Source organism: Syngnathus typhle, linkage group LG21 (genome assembly GCF_033458585.1).
Source record: "Syngnathus typhle isolate RoL2023-S1 ecotype Sweden linkage group LG21, RoL_Styp_1.0, whole genome shotgun sequence".
Taxonomy (NCBI): Eukaryota; Metazoa; Chordata; class Actinopteri; order Syngnathiformes; family Syngnathidae; genus Syngnathus; species Syngnathus typhle.
The window spans coordinates 7,087,000-7,100,763 of NC_083758.1; the positions used below are offsets into that span (position 1 = coordinate 7,087,000).

The window sequence follows — 13,764 nt, forward strand, 5'->3', positions numbered from 1 at the left end:
TTAAAGCTAAGCTCCTTCGCTTAACAAAAAACTCTTACTCATCAAAGGTTTCGCTCTCTCGTCTTCCCTCGCCTCCGACCGCCTCTTCTCTCCGGTCGGCTGTTCACACTTTTCAGCAAAAGAACTTCTGGAAAGTTCCATCATAAAGTCAGAGCAAATTGGAGTTGATGAACCATCCCGAGCTGATCTCAAGATTGAGGGCTATCCTGTTTTTTTTTTTTTTTTTTTAAATGGCCCACATTATTTTGAAATGTTTCGCCAAATAGTATCATCAAACCATATGTAAGCCATCAAGTTGCGAGTATTAGCAATTGATTGCACATTTCCTACCGCCATTTTTCGTTTATTACCGTATAGGACTGACGTGGGTTGGTCATGTCCAATAATTTCGCAGGGGCTCATCTTTCACGTGTTATTCTTTCCACACAACTTAATTGGAGAAATTTTCGGGGTGCGGAAGCCGGCCCCCTAGCCCCTAGATTATTATGAAACTCAACCTTAGACAGGCATGACATCAGAGCGGCCTGACATTAGTTTGAACTCGCCATTTCAGGTGGGAAGAATTACGAGTGGCTTCGATCCTGTCCAACGAATCGGTCGCACGCGGTTTCACATTCTTCTCCCAAGGTCTAAATGCTGATTGTCCTGACAGATTGAACTGCTGTGTTATCACAAAAGTGTCACGCCGCCTCGTTTTTCAGCCTTTATGTAAGCCCTTCACAGTTCAGTGTTCCGCCGGGACGTCGGCGTGACCTCATCTTAAATGTACACTATTTTTACCTGCTGATGAGTCGGTTCACCGTGCGGCGGTATCTGGAGTCACTTAAAAAAAATAAAAATCTTGATACATTATTTGGCTGTGCAAGCTCAGACTGTGCAACTACTGCTTGGAAGCAGAATGGTCATCCATGTGTGTGTAGATTCGGGTCATGGAGCTGACAGACAGTGGAATGTGTGTATGTTGACAAACTCCACTGCACTCTGAATGGGTTTGTGATTACACCTCATCATGCTTGCTGCATGGGCCTCCCCCCCCCCCCCCCCTCCCATCTTCCCTCCCATTTCTCCATCTCTCACTGTAGTGCCTCTTGGGCAATCATGTGGTCACACTACCTGACTCCTTGCTACTCAAGAGTGCAGTTGACAAAAACAGCCCGAGGCCCGTCATGTGGAAAAGATTCAGTCGGAGCACTGCATATATTCCCCCGCCCCCCTCCCCTCGGGCTTTCTCCCCCGATGGGTGTTCCCTCCCGCCGCTCACCTGTGAAGGCAACTCCGAAATGTTTTTTTGGCAGTCCGAGCGAGATCCTTTCTGTCATGTAACGCAAAAGCATGGAGGTCAGTGAGAGCTCTCGCTTGTCAGTCAACTGCGCTGTCGAGCTGCTCACCTGTATTTATCGAATAAAACACGTTCTGCGCTACTCGGGGGGGACACCATGCCCCCCCCCCCTCCCCTACTCCCAAACCTGACACGCATTCAGCCACAGTCACAGATACAGCAAGCAAGTAGCAAACATTTTCACAGTTGAATCCCTGCTGTGTATTAACTATAAAGTACCGTATTTTCCGGACTATAAGGCGCACCTAAAAACCTCAGATTTTCTCAAAAGCCAACAGTGCGCCTTATAGTCCGCTGCACCTTATATATGGATCAAATTCCTAACTTTAAACTGGCCCGAAGCAATCATAAGTGGCCCGCTGAAGACTATGAATCATGAATCAAAAAGACTATGGATCATTATTTTGTGATTATAAAGTCATTTGTTGCGTCTGAAGTTGAAATAAAAAAGATCAAATGGAGAATGATTTGATTTGGATTAAAAATCTGACATGATGCATTAACGGTGCGCCTTATGGTAGACAAAGTTTTAAAATGGGCCATTCATTGCAGGTGCGCCTTATAGTCGGGAAAATACGGTACATTCACAAGCAAATTCCAAAAATAGCACCATCTGGCCCTTGTTTTCCCCCTAAAGCACTTCTATTTGTATTATTATGGAATATTCTCTCCATCTGTTTGCACCCTGACCTCTTTGTTACCGCCTCCGTTTAAAGCGACGTCGGTTCGTCTCGTCCTCTCCACCTGGCTGAACGTTTCTCAACGGTTGATTGAAACCCGTAGCGCTAAGTCGCTAATGCTCACCGAAGCATTATATCGTAGACGGAGTAAATAAAAGCTCCGAGGAATCGCATTTGTACATTCGGCGTTCAATTTGTCCCCTTTCAACTCGCCTTTTGCTAAATTGCTTCCGAGCTTTTATTCCTGACCGTTTTTTTTTTTGTTCCCAAAGACTCATTCAGCGTATCGGTACAATTCCGGGAATGATCCTTTTTAGTGTGACTCGGCGGCGAGATCCTAAGAAACCCGCGGTGATATTTTCACCCGCCATTATATAAAGCTCCGCTTCGACCCGTACGGTTAAGCGGTCCAGGTGACATGGTAATACGTTTTGCTTTGTACCCGCTAATAAATACTCAAGTGCTTCGTTCCCACTCGGCTGCTTCCCAATGTGTTCGGACGGCCTTTTTTCTTTTTATTTATTGTCAAAAGAGGTCATTCAAAAGTCCCCTCTGCCTTTTGTTCAATATTTTTGCGACGATGATAGTTTTTCCTCCATTTATTTAGTGAATAGTCAGCGGGTGTTTTACATTATGGAAATGATGACATGGTTTATAATCTCGCACATATTCATTGTAGTAGACGTCGGACCTTTTGTGATACTTTGTTCCAAGTCTCTTCAATGGACGGCTCGCTTGAATCATATCTTTTTTTTATTTTTTTTTCTTTGATGGTGTTTACCATTATTTCATTCAAAAGGACCACAAAAGAAACCATCATTCTGGAATACTTGAGTGTCAAGCCTAATTTGCATCTCTTGTCTGTTTCAGAACACATCGAATGGCAAAAAAACGGACAGATGATTGAACGGCTAATGCTAGCAAGCTAACTAATCACGCTGCAGACATTGAATGAAAGAACGTAGACTCCTTGCGGATTTCGGATCTTTAGAAAAAATCCTTCTGGGGAAATTCCGGAGATTTTTACGTTTTTCTGATAACTGAACGGCTAATGCTAGCGAGCTACCTGATCACGCCGTAGTCTAATTGCAGACAAAGAACGTAGACTCATCGCGGATTTCGGATCTTTCAAAAAATCCCTCAGGGGAAATTCCGGTACTGAGAGATTTTTACGTTTTTCTGATAACTGAACGGCTAATGCTAGCGAGCTACCTGATCACGCCGTAGTCTAATTGCAGACAAAGAACGTAGACTCATCGCGGATTTCGGATCTTTCAAAAAATCCCTCAGGGGAAATTCCGGTACTGAGAGATTTTTACGTTTTTCTGATAACTGAACGGCTAATGCTAGCGAGCTACCTGATCACGCCGTAGTCTAATTGCAGACAAAGAACGTAGACTCATCGCGGATTTCGGATCTTTCAAAAAAAAAAAACCTTCAGGGGAAATTCCGGTACTTGTCTTACGGCAGGTACCACAACACAGCGGCATGTCACTGTTGGGAAGTTATTAACGCTAAGTAGGGATTAGTGTTTTGGATGTTGACGCTAAATTGGCTCTCCGAGTGTATGTTCAACACACTTTGCGTGGATCAGACGCATTCTCGCAGAGACAGAATAGCCGCCCCTTTTTCGTGTATTTATACTTCATACCATTTCATAATATCAACAAATGTGTGCCAAAGAGATTTAAAAGAAGTCAAGATGTTTGTCTTCCTGCTTTTTACTCCGCCTCCCATACTGAATTGTTTTCCCTTCAAAGTCTTGACAGCATTCGGGATTGGTGCCATAGCTGTTCACAATCATTAGTGTGTTTTCACCATTGTGTCACGCGCTCTTGTTTTTGGTAGGCGAGCGAGAAATGGAAAAACAAACGCGGCGACCCCCGGTGAACCCTCCTGACAAACAGTCAGTTAAACGCTTTGTACCGCGTTTAATTAGCGAGCGGCGTTATCGTGATTCATCTCATCATTGGACGTATGATCCTAAGCGAATCGGCTCCCCTGGGCCGCCGTGTTTCACGGATCAATCGATTGAAGGTGGATACGGCCTGGGTGGCCACTAGCGACACTTTGGACTCGCCCCTCCGTTGTGACGCTCATTTCCATTCCGAGTCGGGTTTATCAATCTCAAGATTGTCGGTATTCCATTTTTTGGAACAGATTTATGGCGCTCGGGTTTATTCGGATGGGGAAAGGACGTGAAACAATAGGCAAGGTTAGGACACCACCCACTTGCCAGCCAGCGGCAAGAGTGCTAGCGTTAGCACTTTGTTGCTCCGGAGCTTTGTTTGAAGGCATTGTGGAGATTGCTAATGCAGCGTGTACACCTCGGAGGCCCGCAGCTTGATATTGCCCCCTATTCCCCAATGTGAATATGGTTGAGTGGTGATTGGGGACTCGCAGCACCACCAAGCCGCTATTCACCGCAGCCGGCGCTACTAGCCAGAGTTAATTGTCCATTATCTGCCATTATCTGAGCTCTCTCCCCGGCTCCTGTCTTTTATTCCATCTCGCTCGTCAGCCTCGCCATCACCGCCGTCGCTAGGTAGGGCCTGGCGACGACGAGTTCGCGTCAGAATGATTTGCTTTGTTTCTTAGTTTCTCGAGCGTCACGTCCGATTGTTTTTTTTTTCTGCGGTAAATTTGTGAAACCAAGTTTTTGGTTGATCAAATGGTTGTTGATTAACAAAAGAAGCAAGTCAACTTCACGAAATTCCGCGTCAATCTCGTGAGATATTTCAGGAATCCTGGGAAATTTCACTTATATCAAAAAAATATAAAAAATAAAATATAATAATATATATGGATGGGGAAAAACACATTCTTAAAAAAAATCCTTTATATATATTTATAATAATAATTTATACACATTATATGTATATAATTTTTATTAAGAATGCGTTTTCTTCCATCCATGGCGCTCACTCCTCTTGTCTAATGGAGAGAGCGCGTGAGAGGCTAAAGGATTAAAGTGAGTGTAAATTAGGCTCGGATGGATGCGTTAATAAGTCGTCACGAAACAAACGAGGAAGTGTCGGTCGGCTGGCCGTGCCGCCGGTAAAGACGCAATGCATCACGGCGACAAATACCCGCACTTGTATTACGGCATTAAGCGCATCATAAATAAAAGGTGCGGCGCTCATAATTGAGGCTCTGGCGCGGAGAACCTCGGCTGGAGATGAGAAATGGAAATCTGTGTACTGGTAAATAGATAATCACACAAAAGTAATTGAGGTTTTCAAACCCCAATCTCCACTGCCAGCGTGAGCTCGTTTGCATGTTAATCACGCCGCCGATTCGCCTTCATCACAGGCCAGTCGGCGCGCACGCTTCCATAACCGCCTTTTAATTGCATTTAAAATGTCACAGAGGTGGAACACATGTAATTTAGCCAGGACTGTGTCCAAATTAACGGATGGCGCCTTGGTGGACATTGCAGTCTTCATCGAGCCACCGTTTGGAGGATTTGTTAGGAAACTCCATCAATTTTTATTTATTAGCAGTTTTTTTTTTGGGCATATAATGATGCGAATGATAACTCCAGAGAGGGGCATCCTGCAAAACAGGCCTACTTAATTTTTTATGGAGTTGGACCACGAGGAGCAATAAACCGATATCCCTCTTCCCCTTTTTTCCAGATGCCTTCTGCACCGCTGTATCTTACAAAAAAAAAAAAGTTCTGCCGAGACATACATGAAAGGAAGGAACTGTTGAAATGTTAATTTTACCATCTGCTCTCGAGTCCTGCTACCTTGTGCGTGCGTGTTCGCCCGATTTCCCCCCCCCCCCCCCTCATCACGACTCCCCGGCCTGCCTTCTTTAATCCCTCAGTAGTTGTGTTGTGTTTCGTCAATGTGCTGCTATTTTGCCCGTTTGAAGTCGCAGGCGAGCGTGGCCGCAAAACACAAGGCCCCATAGCACAGGGGGTCCCGCCTGGTCTTTGTTCTCGGCCCCCAATCTCAAATTTCCAATGTCCGCTAAGGCTGGGTAATTAATCGGAAATTAATCGTTTTTTTTTTTTTGGCTAGCTTCTACATCTTATAAACAAAACTAATCACGCAACAAAAAGAAGGACAAATAAGACATGCCTAGTTAGCATCGCTAATGCTAATTAATGAAAAATCTCATTGACATGCTAACAAGAAATTAGCATGGTGGGGTCCCGTCCGGTCTTTGTTCTCGGCCCCCAATCTCAAATTTCCATTGTCCGCTAAGGCTGGGCAATTAATCGGAAAATAATCGGGGTTTTTTTTTTGGCTAGCTTCTCCATCTTATAAACGAAACTAATCATACTAAGACATGCCTAGTTAGCACCGCTAATGCTAATTAATGAAAAATCTCATTGACATGCTAACAAGAAATTAGCATGGTGGAGTCCTATTTCTTCAAATAACCTCATTTTTGAAATCTGCTTTTTACTCACTATTATTTCAATATCAGTCCAAAAATAATTATATTTTGTTTTCCATAATCGCCCAGCCCGAGTGTACGCCACTCTTCAGGGGAGCTCTTTTGGATCGTCGTCGGGCCGTTTACAAGCTACCCCCTTTCCCACCCCTTCCAGTTTTCCCGTAAGCTCCACTAAAAAAAAAAAAAAAAAAAAAAAAAAGCCTCTCCGTTTTGTCTTTTTCATCTCGCCCCGGTCCCCGCAAAAAAAGCCGACAGTTTTAAAGGTGAGAGCGTGGACGGGCTCCAAGTTTGAAGATGTCGCCAAATGGACGGATTCCATTGTGCGATTGGATCGTTTGGCAATTAGGCTGAGACATCCTGTGTGCCGAGTTGCTTAGCATTTTCCTTGGCCCGCAGCAGATTGTTTAGTCTGCTCTCATTGTGAGCTGCAGTTGACGCTTGTTTGCAGAGCGCTGGCTGGGGGGAAAATGTGAGAGGGCCCAGTGCCTTTTCTCTATTTATTTATTCCCTCCCCCCCACCCCCCTTCCCCTCCCCTCCCGTCCTTGGAGCAGGAATCTGATTTGTGTTCATGTTCCTTTATTCTGGATGAGCGTTTTTTAAGTGTGGCTGCTGAAATCTAGACTCTGTATGACCTCACTGCGCCGCCTGTGTTTCATTAATGACCGGCCCTGTGGTTTTGGGGGGGGGGAGAGGAATATTTTTCATATGACACCGCCTTGCATTAGCGTGGCGCGGCAGCTGCGCAACCACAAAATCATCCAATTTTGCGGCTTTGGAAGGTGTGAAAAGTTCAGCTCCCTTTAGCGAGCCTCGCGTTGATAATTACGACCGCTCGAGATGTGTAAAATGAAAAAAAATACAATCGCCTGCTGATATCACATTTTCATTTCTCCAATAAACATTTGAAGACACTGTCAATAAGTATGTTTTGGACTCGGGGAAAGCACGGCAAAGTCTCCTTAAAGATTTTTTTTCTCTTCTCAACTCCACACATCTGGCACAAGAGGTATTTTCTGTACGGATTGATTGATTCCCCAGCCTTTTGTTGGGAGCGCCTCCCGTGAGCAGTTGCAACACATAGCTAAGCCCCCCACCCCCAACCACCACATGAAACCCAGACACTAGACTACTGTAACTCTATTTGCTGGATATTAAATATCCAAAAAGGAAACTTCAGCTTTGTCCTGAAACAAAGAGCCCTTGTGTCGACACTCAACCCCCCCCCGCCCCTGACATTCTGGTAATTCAGTCAACAATAACAACAAATGGCAGCTAAAGTTATAAAATCGTTGGGCTACGCAAGATATTTGCAGGGTACTTTTAAGCCGCCGGAAACATCCCCTTTGCCATCTGTCTTCCCGTATACATGCCGACGCACTTTGATGAGGGGTCAGAAACCAGCGTGGAGGGAACGTTAATGACGTTGCCGTATAGCTCGTAACTTCGAGTTGTTTCCAGTGAGCCGAGCTGCGTTGGGTTAGGTGTAGTTATTGAAGTTGGGCGAGTTTGTCGTGAAAGATTTACACGTTTAGAATAATAATAAATAATAATAAATATAATATAATAAATACATTTGATAAAAAATGTCTAAAAGGAGCATACGAGAAAGTTTTCTATTTATTTTTCAATTAAAATGCCTTGAAGATATTTTTGTACACTTAAGCCCGAACCTCTCGATTGATATGTTAATTTTTTTTTTTTTTTTTTTAAGTCCCCGATTTACAGCCTTCCTTTCGGCACTGGCTTCCGAACACTCGCAACCTTTTTGATACGCTGAAATCCCCGCTCGCCTTCAACGTTTTTTTTTTTTTGCTAAATTGTACATTTAGTCCTATTTTCAAAGTCATCAGCGATTGCTTTTTTGCCACTCAGCGCATTGAACATGGACAGCTTTTAATGGCAGTGAGTCGCTCTGATAAGTGGCTCAATCTTTGTTGCAAAGCTTTTTTTTTTTCCCCCCAAGGTTTAATGGCCACTGTAAAATGAATTATAATGTATTCTCTCCAATTGAAAATTCTTTTTAATACAGTATAGTCCACATCCACATCTATTTAGGCATACAAATCAAATACTTGAATTTAAGCAAAAGAGGATTTTTGTTGTAAATACCTGGCTAATGGAATAGCCGCGACGTCAAAGCAATTTTCAAAGCGCTGCCATTTTCCCATCCCGAGATGGTCGTCTGTTCGTGTGACACGGTGGTCAACTGCGCCGGCTTTCATTTGGTTGAAAAAGCTTCTAAATCGTTTTTCGCCGTTCCACTTTGGCGAACCTTTTCAGCGGCGTGCGGTCAAAGTGAAACTTTCGTTTAACTTGTTGCCGAAATAGTTGCTGGGGGAAAATTGCTGCCGACAATTGTATGGGGGAATCTCGGCCTGAAGGAGAAATTGCCACTTGCGTACTTGTCTTTGAGCAAAGTGTAGCCCCTCCCACACTGGCCCACTCCATGCTGTTTAGGAAGATATAAAGGAGTAATTTTATTACTGGCTACATGTCTCTTCAGAAGCCATTTCATTTCTCCTTTTCAGCCTCCACGGAAGCCTTTATTTGATCTCATATTCCCGAGTAAGACTGCCTGGAACCGGTCGGACTCCGTTTATTTTCATTTGGAAAATACATTTCGAGTTAGGCGTGGGGGTTGGGGGGCTGTTGAACGGCTGCAAGCAACTTTGGAAATTTTGGTTGAACTTCATGACACCCCAAAAAGTCAAATGAAAAAGTATTTTGTGTCGTTTTGGTGGTATTGGCTGGTGGTTGTTTTTTGGTCAATTTTTGTTTTTGTTGTGGGCCAACATTTGAGTTACAAACAAGCTACTTGGGTGAAGTGAATTCTTTCTTTTTTTTTTTCAATTAATTAAAATTTTTAATTTTATAACATTTAATACATATAATTATAACAATTTAATTATATAATAAAAGTAGGACGAAAATTGTTTTAAAATTCGGAAGTCAAGCAACATCATCCGCAATAATATGAACAAATTCCTAGCAGGGGAAAACTTTAACTTCCTTTTTTTTTTTCCGGAAAATAACTGTTCTACGGTGTAAACGGACACATGTGGCTAGCGCTTTGAAACGGACGATCATTGGGAAAGTGTGCCATTTATTAGACAGCCCACTTAGACGGGCCAGATGTAGCTGGTCACTTGAGAGGTGCCCATAAACTCCCACGCTGGTGTCAAGAATGAAGGCCTTTCCCCCCCCCCCCCCCCCAAAAAAAAGTCCGCTTCTTTGTCCCTGAGCCGTGCAGCTGTGCCGTCTTATTTATCGCCATCGCTCCGTCTGTGTCTGCAACGCTTATATCTTCTCCTCGTGTCTGGGTGACAGCACGATGAAAACATTTTGATGTGTGTCATTTCAGCGGAAGTCCGAAAAAAGTTGAAGGGAGGGACTTGGAGGGTTATCGTGGCCTCCAGTGGGCTCGCTTCCACGCCATCAATGACATCCAGATGTAAATCTCGTAAAAATTAGCTTTGGATTAGCCAAACGCTAGCGTTAAAAACAGCCGAATAATCAGTTTAATCTTCTGGAATTTTTTTATTTTTTTATGAATGATTTTTTTTTTCAGTCTAGTCTGTCACCATGAATGGATTGCCACGCTGTCACCCCCCCTCCCCTTTGCAAAGACGGCCACAGCAAGTTATTTAGTGCCCGTTGATTTATTACGATTATTTTAATGTCCGGCATATGGAATTAGTTATCGACATTCAAATTCAATGATTCTATGCTGACAGCATGATCAGCAACTGCACATCCTCGACAGTAGTTTCATGTGCATTGCTGTGTTCGGAATCCGCTAAGTAGTGGCGGAATATGTCACACAATTTCGTGGCGACTTCCAGTCATTCCAAATTGTCCATTTTATCTATCAAAGATCTTGCGTTGGAGATATATGGCATGATGATGTCATTTGGAGGTTGAGGGTACCGTATTTTCCGGACTATAAGGCGCACCTAAAAACCTAAAATTTTCTCAAAAGCCGACAGTGCGCCTTATAGTCCAGTGCGCCTTATATATGGACCAAATTCCTGAATTTAAACTGGCCCATAGCATTGTGTGATGAAATCAATCATAAGTGGCCCGCTGAAGACTAGGAATCATGAATCAAAAAGACTATGGATCCTTATTTTGTGATTATAAAGTCATTTGTTGCATCTGAAGTTGAAATAAAAAAGATAAAATGGAGAATGATTTGATTTGGATTACAAATCTGACATGATTAATGGTGCGCCTTATAGTCCGGTGCTCCTTATATATGGACAAAGTTTTAAAATGGGCCATTCATTGAAGGTGCGCCTTATAGTCCGGTGCGCCTTATAGTCCGGACAATACGGTACTTCTTAAACCATAGGTGGCAAACATAAAGCTTGGGGACCAGATACGGCCCGGCACATCCTTTTATGTGGCCCGCAAAGTGTGGCTTTTTAAAATATTTAAAAAGCAGTATGACCCCGCTGTCTTGTGAGAGCAGGTTTTGGTGGGAATCCGCAGGTGTTGTTCTCCTTTGACCTCCACTGGAGCGTAACACATCACAAACGTCTCTCAGATTCCTCGCCGGGACGGTTTCAGCGCGGGGAAACAAAACAACGTCGGAAGTCATCTCTTCGTTTATGATAATATCTATGGCGGTGGGGAAAGGGCGGGATGTTGTCTGCCAAGTCTTTCATCTAATTCCACTGTGCCGCCGAGCAGGTAAACTGCTGTGAGCTTCACTTGCTTATGTAAATTTTTTCCCAGCTCAGCGCCGTCTTTGATTTCGAGCGAGTTCTGAAATTCAAATGCCCGTTCCGAGCGATGCGTTATGTACATCTAATTTAACCTCGAGTGTCGTTTCGGGAGAGCGGTCAGCTTGAACTGTCTGACTCGCGTCGTTTCAATTTTTATTCTGAAATTTGTTAGCCGTAATGTATACCGTATTTTCCGGACTATAAGGCGCACCGGACTATAAGGCGCACCTTCAATGAATGGCCTATTTTAAAACTTTGTCCTTATATAAGGCGCACCGGACTATAAGGCGCACCATTAATACATCATGTCAGATTATCAATCCAAATCAAATCATTCTCCATTTTATCTTTTTTATTTCAACTTCAGACGCAACAAATTACTTTATAATCACAAAATAATGATCCATAGTCTTTTTGATTCATGATTCATAGTCTTCAGCAGGCCACTTATGATTGATTTCATGACACAATGCTTTGGGCCAGTTTAAATTTAGGAATTTGGTCCATATATAAGGCGCACCGGACTATAAGGCGCACTGTCGGCTTTGGAGAAAATTTTAGGTTTTTAGGTGCGCCTTATAGTCCGGAAAATACGGTACTTGAATTCCTTCTGTTGATATTCAGTCACGAGTCTCTCAGGGATGTCCTGTTGGGCTCCGGGCCAAAGTCCGCAAATGGAAGTTACGTGCGAAGGCTCTCAGAGGAAAAAGCAGCATTGCCACATTTTTTTAATCTCCAAAAAGAATAGTGTGGTCATTCAATAATAATTTAAACAAAACAGTCAGTCAAAATCTGCTTTCTTCACTTAATTGCTCTCTTTCAGGAAGGAGGGGGGGCAGGTTGGGGGCTCCTCCCCTGTGAAATACATATGCAAATATATTTGGATGCTGTCATTATCAGCCACTTAATAGGCATTTCATTAGGGGATTTCTGAATAGGGCAAAGCGAGTTGCCATGGATACGTGGCTGCTTTAAGTACGGTAAATTAAAACGCTGCAGCCTGACGAGCACTTACATAATCATCGTTCTTTAATGGTCTGTGCTCTCTGGCCATAAGCAACATATCATGTGATCAACACTGGCCGGGATTTAAATAGCCACGCCCCCTCATTATGCATTATTTGGCTCGGGACTAAGTGGTCCCTGAATTGTGCTTTGTGGAACATTCATGTGGCAATGAATGAACGTGGTTGATGAATACGTTTCTTTTTTAATGTTTGTGTCGTTGAAAACATCTTGCTATAATTTTAGGCGAGTTGCCCAAAAGCTGTTGAGCGTATTCAAACAGACCACTTCAACACACTTTTTTTAAATGTGAGGGTGGAGACCAAACGCCCATTCTGTATTATTTATTCATTATTTATTTGTCTTTATTTTAGTGTAAGAGCAAAGCTATAGTTGAATAGAAAAAGCTGATATGGTTTGATTTTTGGGGATTTAAAAAAAAAATACTTAAATAACATCATTAATAAAATAATTTGAAATCATATATAAAAATAGATCAAATAATAATTCAAATGATTAATTAAAAAAAATTGAAAATATTAATAAATATTACATCGCAATACTGAGAGAGGGGAAAAAAATTGCAATGACATTATTTTTCAAAAACGCTCAACCTAAGTTGCGAGTTAACCAACAGCACCCCTGCTGGTCCCAACTCAGTACTGCACTCTCCTTGCACCCATTGGGAACCATAGAAAACAGCAATGGATGGAAGGCGTCATCACACTGCTGTTGCTCTTGGCGGGCTTTGTAGCCAGCTGCTGCCAAGACCCCCCCCCTACCTCCAACTGCACCCACTTACACAAGTCTGCACCCCCCCCCCCCTTTTTTTTTTTTTTTAAACTGTCTTTCTCCTCTCCCTACTCGGCTGCCACCACATCAAGACGCTGGTGGGCCTGTTTGTCTCTGTTGACCTTGGCAGCAGAAAAGCACTGCAAGAAGAGACAAAGGGAATAAATAACTCCGGGGTGGAGGCACAATTGTCACAGATCTGTACAACTCTGCATTCCCCTAGTCAAGTCGACATTTCTCAGGCCTCTTGTTTGTCTTTTTTTTTTTTTTGCACTCTGAGCAAATTCAAAGTAGCCCGAAGGCGCCTGAAGTCGACACGGAGGAATTGAAATTCATAGTTAGCATCATAATAATGATATCATACGGTTGAAATATGCTCCAGCCGAGCTAACGCGCCGCGAGTTCAAGTGGTCTTTACCCCGCTACGTCTTCCCCTAAATAAATCCACCCCTGTGCTGTTTTGAAAAAAAAAGAAAACAGTTCCGTTGTCATTTTCGAATCGGATTGGATTATGCGCGACTTGAGTGTGAAAAGGAAATCTCTCAGCGAGATGGTGGCAGATGGACGCTCGTTCTGCATCTGCTGCGCCCAGACTGGGGGGCTTTGTGCTGGGCTCTCTTGGGGGGAGACCCGGCCGGGCAGGCTTTTTCCTCCAGTAGATTCCCGGAGCAACTACAAGCAAAACATCTGCACCATGCAGAAGAAGATAGCAAAAGAGAAAAAAGTTGTTACATCCTCAACCAGAAATGTCTTATCATTTTTTTTCCTTAAAGTATCTGGATTTCATCATCATGCTTTTTGGAGAAATGA

At 43.3% G+C, this 13,764-nt stretch overlaps 1 protein-coding gene across 6 annotated transcripts in view; it reads left to right on the forward strand.

Moving 5' to 3' along the window:
• The window catches only part of foxp2 (forkhead box P2), a 67,068-nt gene that overhangs the window by 8,792 nt on the left and 44,512 nt on the right, over positions 1–13,764 (forward strand). The window lies entirely within an intron of this gene.